This window comes from Tursiops truncatus, chromosome 8, assembly GCF_011762595.2.
Source record: "Tursiops truncatus isolate mTurTru1 chromosome 8, mTurTru1.mat.Y, whole genome shotgun sequence".
Taxonomy (NCBI): domain Eukaryota; kingdom Metazoa; phylum Chordata; class Mammalia; order Artiodactyla; family Delphinidae; genus Tursiops; species Tursiops truncatus.
In genome coordinates this window covers 16,524,421-16,539,198 of record NC_047041.1, presented here as the reverse complement: position 1 = coordinate 16,539,198, position 14,778 = coordinate 16,524,421, and the positions used below count along the sequence as shown (strand labels likewise).

The 14,778-nt window shown below is 44.8% G+C and overlaps 1 long non-coding RNA gene across 1 annotated transcript; it reads right to left on the bottom strand.

The window, feature by feature from the left end:
• Nucleotides 1–11,368: 11,368 nt before the first annotated feature.
• Nucleotides 11,369–14,389, bottom strand: LOC141279245 (uncharacterized). The gene is made up of 3 exons (XR_012333215.1): nt 14,288–14,389; nt 12,191–12,244; nt 11,369–11,439 (listed from the first exon to the last, which is right to left on the bottom strand). It is a non-coding gene; the product is annotated as an uncharacterized lncRNA (long non-coding RNA).
• Between the last annotated feature and the right edge of the window lie 389 nt (nt 14,390–14,778).

Below are 14,778 nucleotides of genomic sequence, written 5' to 3'. Positions count from 1 at the left end.
ACAGATTAGGTAAGTTTAGACTGGCCTCTTGATTCAGAAAAAGAGTCTCCACATGAAGAAACCAATTCAAAGTTTGCCAACACGGAGAGTCTGGGAAGCAACATGAAATGTTTGTGATGGACGGGATAGCTCCTCAAGCTCCAGCATCTATAACTCAGAGCCTCCAAAACAAGGCGGGAGAGTGATGACCATGGGGCCTGAAAATCTCATCAGTGTTTTTACATCTGCAGGAGGTTTCAGGTGAAGTATCCTGGTGGGGGGTCGTGTTGACAGCAAGTCCTTGCTCTTCATTCATGGGAGCCAAGTGGCTCACCGTGGGGCCTGGGAAGACAGGTGCAGGGCAGGGGAGGGCCAGCTCTGTATGAGGGGTGAAGGGGATGGGCCCTGGTAATCCAATATCCTCTTGGAGCCACTCAGTGCTCCACTCCAAATCCATCACTGCAAATGAACCAGGTGACAGGATTAAATATCCCCTAATTGCAGTCCCCCGGGAGGGGCTGTGCCAGCTGTCTCTTCCACATGCCCAGCCCAGCAGATGGGAGATCAGATATCCAAGGGTCACTTCTGATGGCCCAGAAGACAGCCTGGGTCCTGGCCACCCGGGCTGAGTGGAAGGAGGAACAGAGGGCAGATTGGGGTGCTGTAATGGGTCTGAAAAACAGAATATTTACTACCATCTGCCCCTTAGCATCTATGTAGTAAGGTCTGCACTACTCTGTGCCTCCTGCTTCTTTGTCCTCCGCATTCACCAGGGCAGGATATGGGCTGCTGCACCTTCTCCTCCTGCCCTCTGCAACTCACTGCTAGAAATGGAGTTCTGCCTCAGAAAACCAGATATCCTCACGGGCATGTGGAAGTCCACCTGTCCAGCCCCTGTCTCTGGCCCAGTCTGCTCCTCACTAAACCCTCAGAGGCAAGGATTTCTCATTATTCCTTCCAGACCTCTTGGAAGAGAGGCTCTGTAGGGTTGCTGGGCTGTGTATTCTAGCATCCTGGGCTTCAATAAAGGGCGGGTTCTTCAAATTCCTTGAGGACCAGGGCAAGAAGAAGAGGGACTTACATTTGGGCTCAACAAATGGACTTGAGCGCCAAATAAAGCTCCTGACCAGGGGAAGCTGTCCGGGTGCAATTGGCTGGACTGAGAAAGCCTGGAGCAGGGGAAGAGCAGGGTGACTTTTGTCAGGCTCTAGGCTCTTTTCTTCTGAGACCTTTTCACTTGGGGTGATCTGCCATTGTCTTCCCTCAAGACTGCATTTACCCAAATCAGCTCCCATCCAAGAGCGCTGGGCAGTTCTGTGGGAATAAGATGCATTTTCATTGAGCTGAAATCATGATATTGTAAAATCAGCAGGAGCAGGTATAAGCCAAGAAAAGCTCTCCATCCAGGGAAGGCGCCAACTCACAGGTAGAAAGAAGGTCTGTGCGTCAAACCTCACTGGGGCTCAGGCAAAAGCTAGAAAAAGGCATCTAAAGGAGCCCTCAGCCCACGACGCCAGGACTGAAAAAGACTCTGGGGACCTTTGAAACAACACGATTGTTGAGAAAGACAAGACCTCAACAGAGGGGCCAGGATTCAGGTCAGTTTTCCTTGGGGCAGCTGGAGAGCTCTGAGGTCATGGGCCTCTGGACTTAGAAGAGGGTCTGATGCTGATCCAGCTCTAACTGATCGTTTTTCTCTTTTTAAAGTGTCTACCATGTCCTTAGAAATATGCTAAGGGCAAAGGTGATTAAGACCAATACTGTCTTTGCCCTCAGGGATCATGTTTGACTTAGGGAAGTCACTGCATTGCTCCAAACTTCAGTTTCACCATCCATCAAATGGAAGGTGTGACATCTACCCTAGGTCCTTCGGAGAGTTGCTGAGAGGCTCACATGAGATGACCGAGGGAAAACTGCTCTGGAAAAGCTCTTTGGCAGGTACTATAAAAGTGAGCAGTATTTGGAGTAATGCGTCAGCTGAGAGAACAATGTAGTTGAGTTACCACGAAGCTGAGACCTCCTTCCCTTTCTCCCTGGTTTCCCCTCCCTTTATTCTAAACAGAGACTTAGTCCAAAGAGAACCATCCTATGCTTGATGATAAAAGGGACGATGGGATTTCCGGGTGGTCCTCTGGGGCCACAGATAGGAGCCCTGCAGTCCAGGATGCCAAACAAACCAGGTGATTTGTGAGCGAGGCAGCAGCAGAGCTATAGGCTAAGAACAAAGGACTTGGCCCATTTCCGTGTCTCTGCAGTGGTCACACACCAGCTGAGCACATCAGCTTCTACTTGTGTCCCAATTTTAGGAAAACCAGAAATCTGGAATCTCGACATAACTCACAACCCCTGAAAAGGACAGGCGGTTAGAGCAGGATGGTTCCTGGTAATGGTGTCTTCGGGCTAATCATGTGTTCCCATATAGGCCAGTGAGCCCAAATGCTGGAATTACCTGGGAGATTTGTCAACATACAGATATCCAACTTCTACCGCGAGAGATTCTGATTTTGAAGGTTTTGGGGTGGGACCTCAGAAAGGATTCTGATCTACCAGAAAGCTTGAGAACCTCATATATGGACAATCCACCCATGTCTTGTCTGTTTTCATTATACGTTCAGGACGGAGCACAGAATAGACATTCAATAAATGTTTGTTGACTGAGTAAATGAATTTATTAAAATATATCCAAATACACTCAAGTAAAAAGCAATGAATGGCAAAAAGCAAACTTTTTTTTTTAGGATTTAGAAGTCTGCTAGGATCCAGCTGTATCTGATTGTCTTTCTGACTCTCAATTGTTCAGGGTACAAAATTGAGAAACCTAGATTTGACTCTTTTGTGCTTTCTATTAGGTTTGTTCTGAATAAATGAAACCTTGCTCCCATTGGCATAAGATACAGTTGATGTAAAAATGGTTTATTCTTGCTCCTTCCTTCAATATATTTTATTATTATTAATGCATTATCAGTAATAATAATAATAGTAAATGCCTTTATTTCATTTCCTCATTAGAGATCTTATGAAAGAGATAGGGAATTACTATCCCCACTTAACAAATGAAAAAGCTAATGCATAAAGAGGCCATAGAGCTCATCCCTGCAATCACCCAATTAGAAAACAGCAGGATTGGACTCTTGACTCCAAATCTGATATTCTTCATACTCTAGCAAGCTTCCCCTGCAGATGTGAATCCAGTGACCTCCCACGTATGTCACTCCAAATGTGCAAAACAGAATGACTGGAATCATCCACAAAGCACCAGGATGTGTTCCTTTACCAAAGAATCCCTTCTTACAAAAGCTCTTCATTTTATGTAGGATCATTAAGAGGTTAAGTAAGACAGATAATGTAAAGAATCACTCACTGCTAATTGAAATGCAGGCAAATCATCTCTGAAACGATAATGTAAGTTAATAGGAAAAAGGAACTCATTCTCAAAAAAATCTGGTTTATATGTGACTTTTCAGGAGTATATCTATCACGGGAAAGTCAGGTAAATGTATACACGCATATACCACACTTCTATAGGAAATACAGTCCTGAACTGAAAATAAATTGACAGATAAGCTGCTTTTCCTTTCTTCTCTCCCAGAGCCAGGTCCTCATTCCTCAGAATGTTCCAGCATCCCAGCCACGGCACTCAGTCAGACCATAGGCTCATGTATTTTCAACTAGGCAACTTTAGCTGAAAGAAGCTATCAATGGAGTCCAACAAAAGCAGCACAGCCTTAGGCTGGATCTAGATGAGGCCCAACTAATGAAAATGATGGCAATTTTCTGAATACTCTAAACTTCTGGATTTTGAAAACGTCATTTGCTCCAGAGGCAAAGATGATGACTGAATATTTAGCGCAACCTATTATCCTAAATATTTTAAACAATGCGTAAATCCATGACTTTCTTTAACTCCTGGCTTTGGCCATTTATTTTTTAACACCTTTATTGGAGTATAATTACTTTACAATGTTGTGTTAGTTTCTGCTGTATAACAAAGTGAATCAGCATATACCCAGAGAAAACCATAATTCAAAAAGAGACATGCACCCCAATGTTCATTGCAGCTCTATTTACAATAGCCAGGACATGGAAGCAACCTAAGTGCCCATCAACAGATGAATGGATAAAGAAGATGTGGCACTCATATACAATGGAATATTACTCAGCTTTGGCCATTTTGAGCGGAACTGATCCAGTAATTTATCCTAATGTCAATTTGATTAAATAGCCAATCAATTCAGTTTAACATCTGGCTATTCCAATGAATGGACTAACTGACGAAATAGACCAATAACCTTGACAATGGATTTTGGAGACTGTAGGAAGTAGGAAGTCACCAGCTTCCCAATGTGGGACCACTTGCTATAAAGCAAGGGCTGAAGCAGACATGAGTGGAATAAAAATGCCCTTTATTCTCTATAGGTGTCTCTGGGGCCCAGAGAGATGGACATCCTTTCCCCGGAGAAGCCTGGTTGCCTTATGGAGAAGCCTGGCTGCCCACCAGCTCTCCCAGCTGCCCCTCACCCGCAGCCAGCCCTCAGGCACGCAGGTCCCTGTCAGCTTTAGCAGAGGGTGGGGACTGGTCAGGTCATTCATTGGTTCTGAAGTTTCTTCTACTTAAACCAATTTGTTAGGTGCTTCGTGATTTACGGCCACAGTGGAAAATGAAGCTGGGTATTGATTCTCGGCCTTTTCTATTGCAAATGGGTGCAATGTCTTATAGTATGTCAGAATAATAGCAGTGGGCACTCTGTCAATGTCAAATGTTAAAAATGATCAGCTATTGTGATGTAGGAGATTAAATATGGAAGCGTGATGGGTATATACAAGTGAAACGGCAATAATAAAGGGATTTTTACGTTGGGCTCATTGCTCTCTAGAACCCACCTGGGGAGCTATTAGAACCTATTGTGCTGATCAGTGACATATCACCATGGGTTAAAGGACGGGACAGGTGTGCCCCTCCCCAGGTGCTGTTGAACCTGGCAAAGTGGAATTGGAGAACCCAGGTGAAGAGATCAGAGTTCACCTGGCCCTACCTTCCGGAGCTTGAGTGCAACTTCTAGGATGACTAGGAAGGAAAAGTACAAGGCAACCAAAAGCAATCAGAAATGCCGGAGGTCACTATATCCCTTCTTATTTTCTCCTGCGGTGATGGCTCAATCTTTAAAGTCAGCCAAGAGAATTTGTCCTCTTCTTTAAGGTCTCTGGAGAGATGGCAATCCCATTTTGTGCAACTACAGAGAGTTACAACTGGAATAGATCTCATTGATCACCTTGCATAGTCAACTTTCCCTTTTAAAATTCAGGGAATTGAGGCCCAGAGAAATAGAGATATGCCCAAGGTCACACAGGCGATGAGTGCCAGAGTTGGACCAAACCCAGGTCCAGGCTGGAAATCTCCTCACCGTCTGTCCTCATCTGCCATATGTGTCTGATGCCATCATGTCCTCTAGATCAGCACTGCCCAACAGAAATATAATGGAAGCCCTATCCGTGGCTTTAAATATTCAGTAGCCACATTAAAAAAGTGATAAAAAATAGGTGAAATTAATCTTAAGGTATTTTATTTAATCTAACATCTTAAATATCATTCAACATGTAATCAATATAAAAATTACTGATGTATTTTACATGATATGTTTCACACTAAGTGTCTGGGTGTATTTTATAATTGTGGCACGTGTCAGTTTGGACTAGCACATCAAGTGCTCCATAGCTGCGTGGGCTAGTGGCCTCAGCTCTAAATGGAGTTATCTGGGGCCTGGGGAATGTATCCATATCCCCTAGGGAGGTATGTAGGGCCTAGAGGAAGGCATGTGTACTTTGAAAAAGCAAATAAATACTACAATACACTTGGAAATTTTTTTTAAAAACTCATTTATAAGCACATACTACAGACCATAAACCTTGACAAAATCTTAGTGAGGGCACATTGAAGACAGGCTGTCAGTCACAGATGGGACGTTTCAGGGAGGTATGAAAAGTATATTTGAATTTCTGGACATTGTAAGGGGCCTTGGAAATTTTTTATGTTTGCCGAAAATAGACATGAATTTACAAAGACTAAGAAATGGACTAGCCTTCTGGGGCAGAGCAATTTCTCAGATGATGTTGTCATCAGCATATAAGTTACCAAACTCATTTTCTGAGAGCAAAACCAAGTTTGAGAACTGCAGAGTGTCATGCAGAGGTTGAATTAAACCTTAGACTTTATGTCAGAGACCAGGGAACCCTTGAAGCATCCATCTGCCTGAGTCACTGACGCCCCTTTCTCAAGCACACAGTGGAATGGCAACCTTGCCAGGCATGTCCTTTGCAGATGGGTCCATCCATGGCCTGGAATGTCCACTGGGTACACCCAGGGTTGGGGGAAGGAGAAGTCATGGTCCCCAGCTTCAACCTGGAGATCAGCCCATGGCCAGCAGGTGGGGAGGCAGGAGCTGGGGGAGAGCGGCGATCAGGGTACCATGCAGCTGCCTCCGTGTTGCCATTCCTGAGAGCAAGCCGACCACATAATGCACGCAAAGCCAGCCTGAGATCTAACACCAGGTCCCTTTCAGCCAGAGACAGGTTGTCACTCTGACAGCTATCAAACCAATCAAAAGGGTAAATTAAGGTGTCCTTGTTTTTTCTTTTTGGAGGGGTAAGGGGTAGTTAAAATGCTGATCTCCAAGTGACAGTTTTCTGAGCTGAGAGTGAACTCTCACTGCTGCCATCCTCACTCTGGAGGCTCTCCAGAGGAGCATATCAGGGAAACCAGGAGGCTTCTTCCAGACCTACTTACTCCCTAAGGGCATCCAGGCACAAGTCACACTGTGTGATCTGCCCCTTGGGACCCAGAAGGGGAGAGTGCCAGTCTCCACCCATTCCCACTGCACTGGGAGCCAGGGATCAACTTTCCACTTTTGGGGGAGAAACTCCTCCTTTTCGCCTTAATTGCAGCCTTAATAACTAAGTGGGTGCTTTCATGATGTGGGCGTCTCATTACAGAGTGACACTGGAAACGCACGCACACAGAGGCACACACCTTCATGCACACACGTGTATTCTGGAAGCCAGGCATTACATCATTTTAAAAAAATTATCATAAGCAAAAATTTTAAATAAAAAACAACAAGGGATATATGTGTGCTTAATTAAAAGAGAACTTTATTAGCTGGCACTAATTAAAGCACGTTATGATGTCTGACAAATGCCTAGAATAGTTTTGATGCAAGTAATTTGTTTACGACTAGAACTTGGTGGAAAAGTTCAAGCAATTTTATTTTTCCCTGGGTAGCACCGCGATGTCTGGGGGATAATTAACCATTAGTGGTTTAATAGCAGAGGCACATTCATTATCCCGCTTTCTGACTCCTGCCAAGACATTCATGTTGAGTGATCAAGCCCATTCCGCCTCCATGTACCTGACAGCTGACCTCCCACTGGCAGCTGAACCCATTTCACAGATGAGATTTCCGGAAGCCAAATGCCTGCTCTCTGGTCCATCCAAGATCTCAGATGTGTTCAAGATGGACTTCCTCACGGAAGAGGGGCATCTTCTAGTTGGCGTGTTCTTTATAATCCCTTCCTTATGTGGGTGTCCCTGGCCAGTGGACAGGCACTATCATGAGTGTGCTGTTTTGACTCTCTCCCAGGAGCTCTGGGGCTGACCCAGAGAACAGCAACTCCATTCCGAAGCTAGGAAGGCCTTGGCTGGCCCCCTCACAGGTCCTTGCCTGTTGGCCACCTCGTCTGTTCTTCCTTCTCCTCACACCACCAGGGCGAGGACAGAGCTATGCCGATATCCACACACTAAGCTGTCCACACATACAACCAGAAAAAGCCTCAGAGTTTAACCCCAAGTCATCATTTTGTAAAACGGAAGTATAGTTGATGTATAATGTTGTGTTAGTTTCAGGTGAGCACAAAGTTAGTTTCAGGTGTTAGTTTCAGGTGGCTCACAAAGTATTCTTTTTCAGATGCTTTTCCATGATAGGTTATTAAAAGATATTGAGTATAGTTCCCTGTGCTATCCAGTAGGTCCTTGTTGTTTATCTATTTTATATGTAGTAATGTGTATCTGTTAATCCCAAACTCCTAATTTATCCCTCCCCCCCACCCCAAATCATCTTAATTGTCTGCGCAAGCATGAATATATATACCACACTTTGCATTGGTTTTTATGTCTGCGCAGAATGGTTCAATGCCCTGCTCTGAGCAACATGCTTTTTGGGGGGCAGGGGAATGGACTAATTGACCTCCTGGGGCCCCATCTAGTCTGTAAATCTGAAACAAGGAAAGGTCACTTCTTAGTCAACTCTGTGGCTTGCCTCCCACTGTTCTTAACCTAGGCATACTTCCTGGAGGCAAGAAGACAGACTTGGAAGAAGATAGTAGTCAAAAACATTCTCTACTTCGTCACACAGACCCGCAGAGGATTCCCCCTCTTTCTCCTTCTTTTTTTTTTTTTTTTTTCCTTTTTCTTAAACCAAAGTTTGAAGCTAAATCCACTGTGGGCTTAAGGAGGCACTTTAAACTTCATTGACTTCAGAGTTTAAACGGGAAGACTTGACAGGTATGCTAATGCTCTTCTATTAAGTCTGCAGAAAATGACATTAAAGGTATTGGTTAAAGACACGGCTCAGTGTTTGAGCAATTTAATGAAGTGTTACACACAAGCTGACCTTGTAGAGGGAGAAGCTCACGGCTCTCTCTGCGTTTCAGGAGGCCCTGGCCACTCTGTTTGACATCTGAGCTTAACACCAACCCCAGACTCATTACTGTCTTCGAGGTTCTGGGAGCCGCCGAGGGGGAGACCAGCCTTTGCTTGTAAAGTCCAGTGACAGCAATGAGAGGTAAAAATAGTGGCTTCTGATCCTCGGCTGCGTGAAGCCAGAGGTGCTGATTTGAATGACATGTTCGGTTTTCATAAACATGGGCCGTGGTCCCCTGGAGGAGCCTGAACAGGGGAAAGGAGGGGCTCCTAGAGCAGGCAAGGTGGACAGGGTCAGCCGTGTGTAAAGGCCAGAGCTTCCTATGGCATCTGAACGCCAGGTGAGCTGGTGGAGCTCGGAAGGTGGGGGTGTCTCTGCCAGTAGAGTGGGCAGCCCCACAGGGAGTTCAGGTCAAGGTTCCCTGAGCATGCATCAGCACTAGAAAGATGTGAACCCCTAGAAAAGGGCAGGTTCCCCAGACTCCTACAGCAACCTCAATTCTTCACCAACTCATTCATTCATTCATTCATCATGAGTTTTTGAGCACCTGTTGTATATCACATCTCTCTCCAACTGCCCCCGATTCACTATGTTCCAGCCATGCTATGGTCTGCCAATTCCTAGAACGTTCAAAACTCCTCCCTACCACAGGGCCTTTGCACATACTTTCCCCTCTGCCTGCAATACTCTTCTGAGATTTTCATAAAGGTAGCCATTTTAATCCATCCAATATCAGCTTACACATATTCCTACCAGAGGGGCAGATGGGTTTAGAGAAGTATAAGGCCCACAGGTCTTGCTTGGTATATGGTAATTAATAATTGTTATTAGACTTATGATCCTTTGCTTTTGAGTGGCTCATTATACCTTTCAAAGTTCCCTCATATGTTATCCATTTGGGGTTTCCCCGCAACCTCCTAAGTCAGACAGAGGATTTGCTGGCTATTCTTATGTTGATCAGGTAGCCTGAGGCCATCAGAAACTGTGCGTGTCCAAGGCAACTGTGCTGACCCCAGACCAGGATCCAAGTCATCTGAGTTTCCGTCGCTGCAGATGGTCCACATATCTCTCTCTGTCGACAAAGTGGACACACATGTAAGGGCCAGGCCTGGAAAGCAGCTCTCAGAACCCCTCAGCATGGGGAGACGTGACAGGTGAATGAGCCGTGATTCCTGCGTCGGGCACGGTGCTGGCAGGGCGGACACACAGAGGGCAGCCCTGCCCTTAGGAACCTGTGCCCCTGGCCTGAGGGGCAATGAGAGGAATGTTTGACACGTCCCTTCTACTCTCTCCTATCTCTCCTTCCCTTCCCTCTGCCCCCCCTTAGCCTGTGCTCAGAGCTGCCACGTTTCCCTTGCTCTAGTCAAGCTGGCTTGTTCAAGCAGAATTCTTTGGAGGAAGAGCCCAGTCCAGGTTTTCCAGGAGAGATATTCATCCATCAGTGAACATCTGTTGAGCGTGACCTCTGCGCCCTCCCTTCTGTTCAAGCTCTAAAGATAATGCCTGACGTTACTGAGCTGTTGCCCATGCAGGCTCTGCTGCCTTCCTCCACCCTCACAGCAATCCTAGGAGAGAAGGCCAACCGTGTCCCCATCTTGCAGGTGAGGAAACTGGGATTGGAGAGGTAAATAATGTGTCTAACATCACACGGTAACAGTTGATACAAGCTGGCTGTGAACTCGGGGTTGTCTGACTCAGGGTTGCCCAGAGTCAGGGCCCAGAGGGCTCTGTGCAGTTGTAGTTGGTGAAAATGGTGCCCCCTAGAGGTGTGGGTGCACAAGATGGGCAGCTGCACACAGAGGTGCTGGCCAAGGGCTTAACCATCATAAGATTCTCCTGCTTATGATTCCCTTACAAAGCCACCAGACGACAGTACAGGCAGGGGGCACCTCCTCTACTGCTGGGCCGTGTGGCACCTTCAGAAAAGAGGGATCTTTGGGGTTGGAGCAGTCTCAGGGGGCTTCATGGAGAAAGCAGGGTTTGAGATGCCAGATCTCAGATGGACAGGACTCAATGGCCTAATGGTAAAGAAATCCTTTTCATTAACATGAATAATTTTGTGCCTGGCCCTACTGTGGGTATGTTACATTATTATCTCATTTAATTTTTTAATTGACATACAGCACTGTATAAGTTTAAGGTGTACAACATAATGATTTGACTTACATACATCATGAAATGATTATCACAGTAGGTTTGTTGTGTATATATCATCTCATATATATACAACATTAAAGAAATAGAAAAATATATTTTCTCCTTGTGATGAGCACTCTTAGTTACTCTCTTAAATTTCACATGTAACATACAGCAGTATCTTAATTATAGGTATCATGTTGTGTATTACATCCCTAGTACTTAGTTATCTTACACCTGGAAGTTGGTACCTTTTGACTGCCTTTATCCAATTCCCCCTTCCCCAACTCCTACCTCTGGTAACCACAAATCTGATCTCTTTTTCTATAAGTTCATTTGTATGTTAGTTCATTTTTTGTTGAAGTATAACTGACCTACGATACTATGTTAATTCCTGGTATACAACATAGTGATTCGATATTTCTATACATTTCAAAATGATCACCATGATAATCTAGTTACTGTCTGTCACCATACATAGATCTTACAGAATTATGGACTACATTCCCCACATTGTACATTTCGTACCCACGACTCATTTATTTTGTTCATAATGACCCTGTGAGGTAGGTGAGTGAAGACCTGAGACTCTGATCTTTCCTCTGCTGTTCTGACTCCTGTCCACTGTGATCTGGTGGAAAGAGTAAGGACTTTGGGTCTTGCAGACACACATCTGAAGCCTGTAGGATGCTGTGCTGTGCAATCCCAGGCCGGGTGTTGGGGAAGGTGTGTATAAGAACAGTATAAACATGGTTGAAACACACACACATACACACACATAGGCTAATGAATGGTCTTAGAGTTGGACTATTGAACATGATAAAATGTTGACTTGATTATTCTAACTGGACCCTAAGTAGCTGGTGAGGCTTTCAAGGACTGCATGTAGGGGTCAAACAAGCAGGTTTCAGCCCCAGATACCAGTTCAAATCCCCACTCCGCTACCTACAAGCTGCATGACCTTGGGCAAGTTCAATCACTGTAGCTCTGAAATGAGGACAACACAGCATCTCGTCCTGGGCTTGTTGTGAGAATTAGGAGTAACTCCGTCAAAGTGCTTGGAGCTCCGCCTGCCCTCCCATGGTGCGTGACGCATTGGCTACTCTTAGCAATTCACTGAGTCTTCCCATTGAGCACCTCTCCTGAACCAAACCCTGTGGGAAATAGAAAAAGGAAGTAGGCCTAGTCTTAGCCTTGGGTGTGTATTCAAATAACTAATTCAGCCCAGAAGGGGATCAGGTGCTGTTTCTGAAGTGCAAGTAAAGCATTTCTAGAAAGAGATCAGTCCTGACTGGGTGGAGAAAAAAACAGTGAGCTGGAGCTTGGGGAAGGGGCAGGGTTTTAATAGACGGAGAGAGAAGCAAGCAGTTTACTGTTCTCACCACATCCATCAGGCGTCAGCTAGTGGGGTGTCTGATGCACCCAGGTGACACCTGCTAAGAAGAAAAAGAAGTCAGTTAAACAGGTAAACTAGCATCGCCCCCTAACATGGCGGAACTCTCCATCCTAGCGCCAGTAAAGATCTCTCTGGCATGTTGACGGACAGAAGCGCATTCCTGTTTACTATTCATTTTGGAGCCCCTGTGCAGACCCAGCCTTACCCCACTCCATCCAGGACTTTATGCAAAGGGAAGGGCTAAACCAACACTGAGTGGCACCCACCTGACTCTTAGCTTTGAGTCAGGCATGATTAGAAATAGGACTGAAGGGGAAAGATTCTCGGAAAGACGGCATGAGGTGGAAGCCTGGGGCCCAGCCCTTAATCCCATGGTGCTTCTTAGACTAGGACACCCCTTCCCTTTCCCCCCCAACCTTTCTCTTTTTTAAATTGAAGTGTAGTTGATTTACAATGTTTCAGATGTACAGAAAAGTGGTTCATTTATACATATATATATATTCTTTTTCAGATTCTTTTCCATTATAGGTTATTACAAGATATTGAATATAATTCCCTGTGCTATTTAGTAGGTCCTTGGTGATTATCTATTTTATGTATAGTAGTATCTGTTAATCCCAAATCCCTCCCCCCACCTTTCCCCTTTGGTAACTGTAAGTTCGTTTTCTATGTCTGTGAGTCTATTTCTGTTTTGTAAATAAGTTCATTTGCATCATCTTTTTAGATTCCACATATAAGTCATATTATATGGCATTTGTCTTCCTCTGACTGACTTTACTCAGGATGATAATCTCTAGGTCCATCCATGTTGCTGCAAATGGCATTATTTCATTCCCCCTCCAACCATCCTTTACTTTTTCTTTCTTTTTTTTTTTTTTTTGCTTTTCTGGTCCTCTTCCTTCCTTTGCTGTCCTTCCCTCCCTCCAGCCTTCTCGCCCTCCTTCCCTTCTTTCTGGCTGAGTGCTATTTTTGGAATTGAATTAAGAACCCCTTCTGCCTCCTACAGACATACACTCTAACATCTTCGTCCCCAACCCACATCATGAGCCAGAGACTCAGCTTCCCTTTTTCCTGGAAGATGGACAGGTGATTTATAGCTGGGGGCAGAGAAGAGAGAGAAAGAACAGCAGAAATAATCCTCAGGCCAGGAGACAGTCTCGTCTCCTAAGGAGGAAAATCAACCCAGGAAAGAATTCACTCACAAACCTTTTGAAGGGACATGGAGGAAAGTGGAGAGATTTTTCCCTTCTCCTTCAGGAAAAAAGCTTTTAAAATAAATAGCTGACACGTCTCTTATTTGAGTAATTCTCTGCTGGTTATAAATGTGCCACTCTAGAATGCTTTATTTAGAAGTTAAAAAAAAAATGTATTCTCCAGAAGAGGGCTCAGCAACACCCAGGAGAGTCAGGCTCACCCTCGCCTGGCCCTCCCGATGCCCAGCTTTGGACATTTATATATTTGCCAATAATCTGATCTAGTTAATACTTTTTTTTAAAAAAAAAAAAAAAAGGAGAGACAGCTGGTTCTCCCACACACATCTGACATTTTCCTTTATGCCTGGCTTAACTTTTTTATGACAGCCTGGATTCACTCCATTGGAGAATTTCTCTCTTCAAATGAGCTTTGTGTTTTATGTTTGAAAATTTTTCTTTAGACAAACCTAGTAATTTTTCAAGTGAAAATGTGTACACTTGAAGCGCTTAGGAAGTTTCAGGATCCATCCGATCGGCACAGAAATCTGAGGTTATTCAGGCTAAAGTCCCCATGTCTAGCTGCAGTCTTAAAAAAGTAATAAAAAGCAAGTGATATATTTTAACTTGTTTTTTAAGCAAAAACCTCCAGACTGTCAGTTTCGTTAAGTAATTGATTAGTACCTCTGCACACTTCCCACTTTTCCCCTGTGAATACAGATATGAGGCTGCTCCTGGAGTGTACCAGGTACTTGTCTTGGAGTGGGAAAGGAAGATAGGCCAACTGGGTGTCCTTTCTCTTCCCAGTGGGGAGATAAATTTTTCCTCTGGTGGCTCATGTCTGCTTCTTCCCAAGGCAGGGGCTCTTTGCCAGGCCCATGTCCAGTACTTACACGGTGTCCTAGAAACATGTAGACTTTGGGAGTCCAGCACCCAACCTTGAACTTGACTTGCGCTTTACTGACTGAATCACCTGAGAATGCCTGCTTGACCGCTCTGTTTTATCCATCTGTAAAAAAAGGAGTTACTCAAAATCTCTACACTACACATTGTACTAAGTGAGATCATACGTGTGCTTGGTAAACACGCCATCTCTGTATGATTTTATTTGTTGGTTTAACTTGGAGGGAAACCAGATCGCTTAACAGCCCACTCCCTTCAGACCCTTTGGTGATCCAGCCAGAGGCAGAATGTCCAGTTCAACCTCTCATTCCTACCTCATCATACCCTTATTTACAGGGTTAAGGTAAATATACGTGGATAACAAAGACACCATCTGCACGCTTGGCCTTCCCCTGAACCCACCTGCTCTGAGGTTCAGGGGCATCTCTGACCCATAAGAACTGCATTCCTTGTTCGAACTACATCTTTTGATTTGGCCACA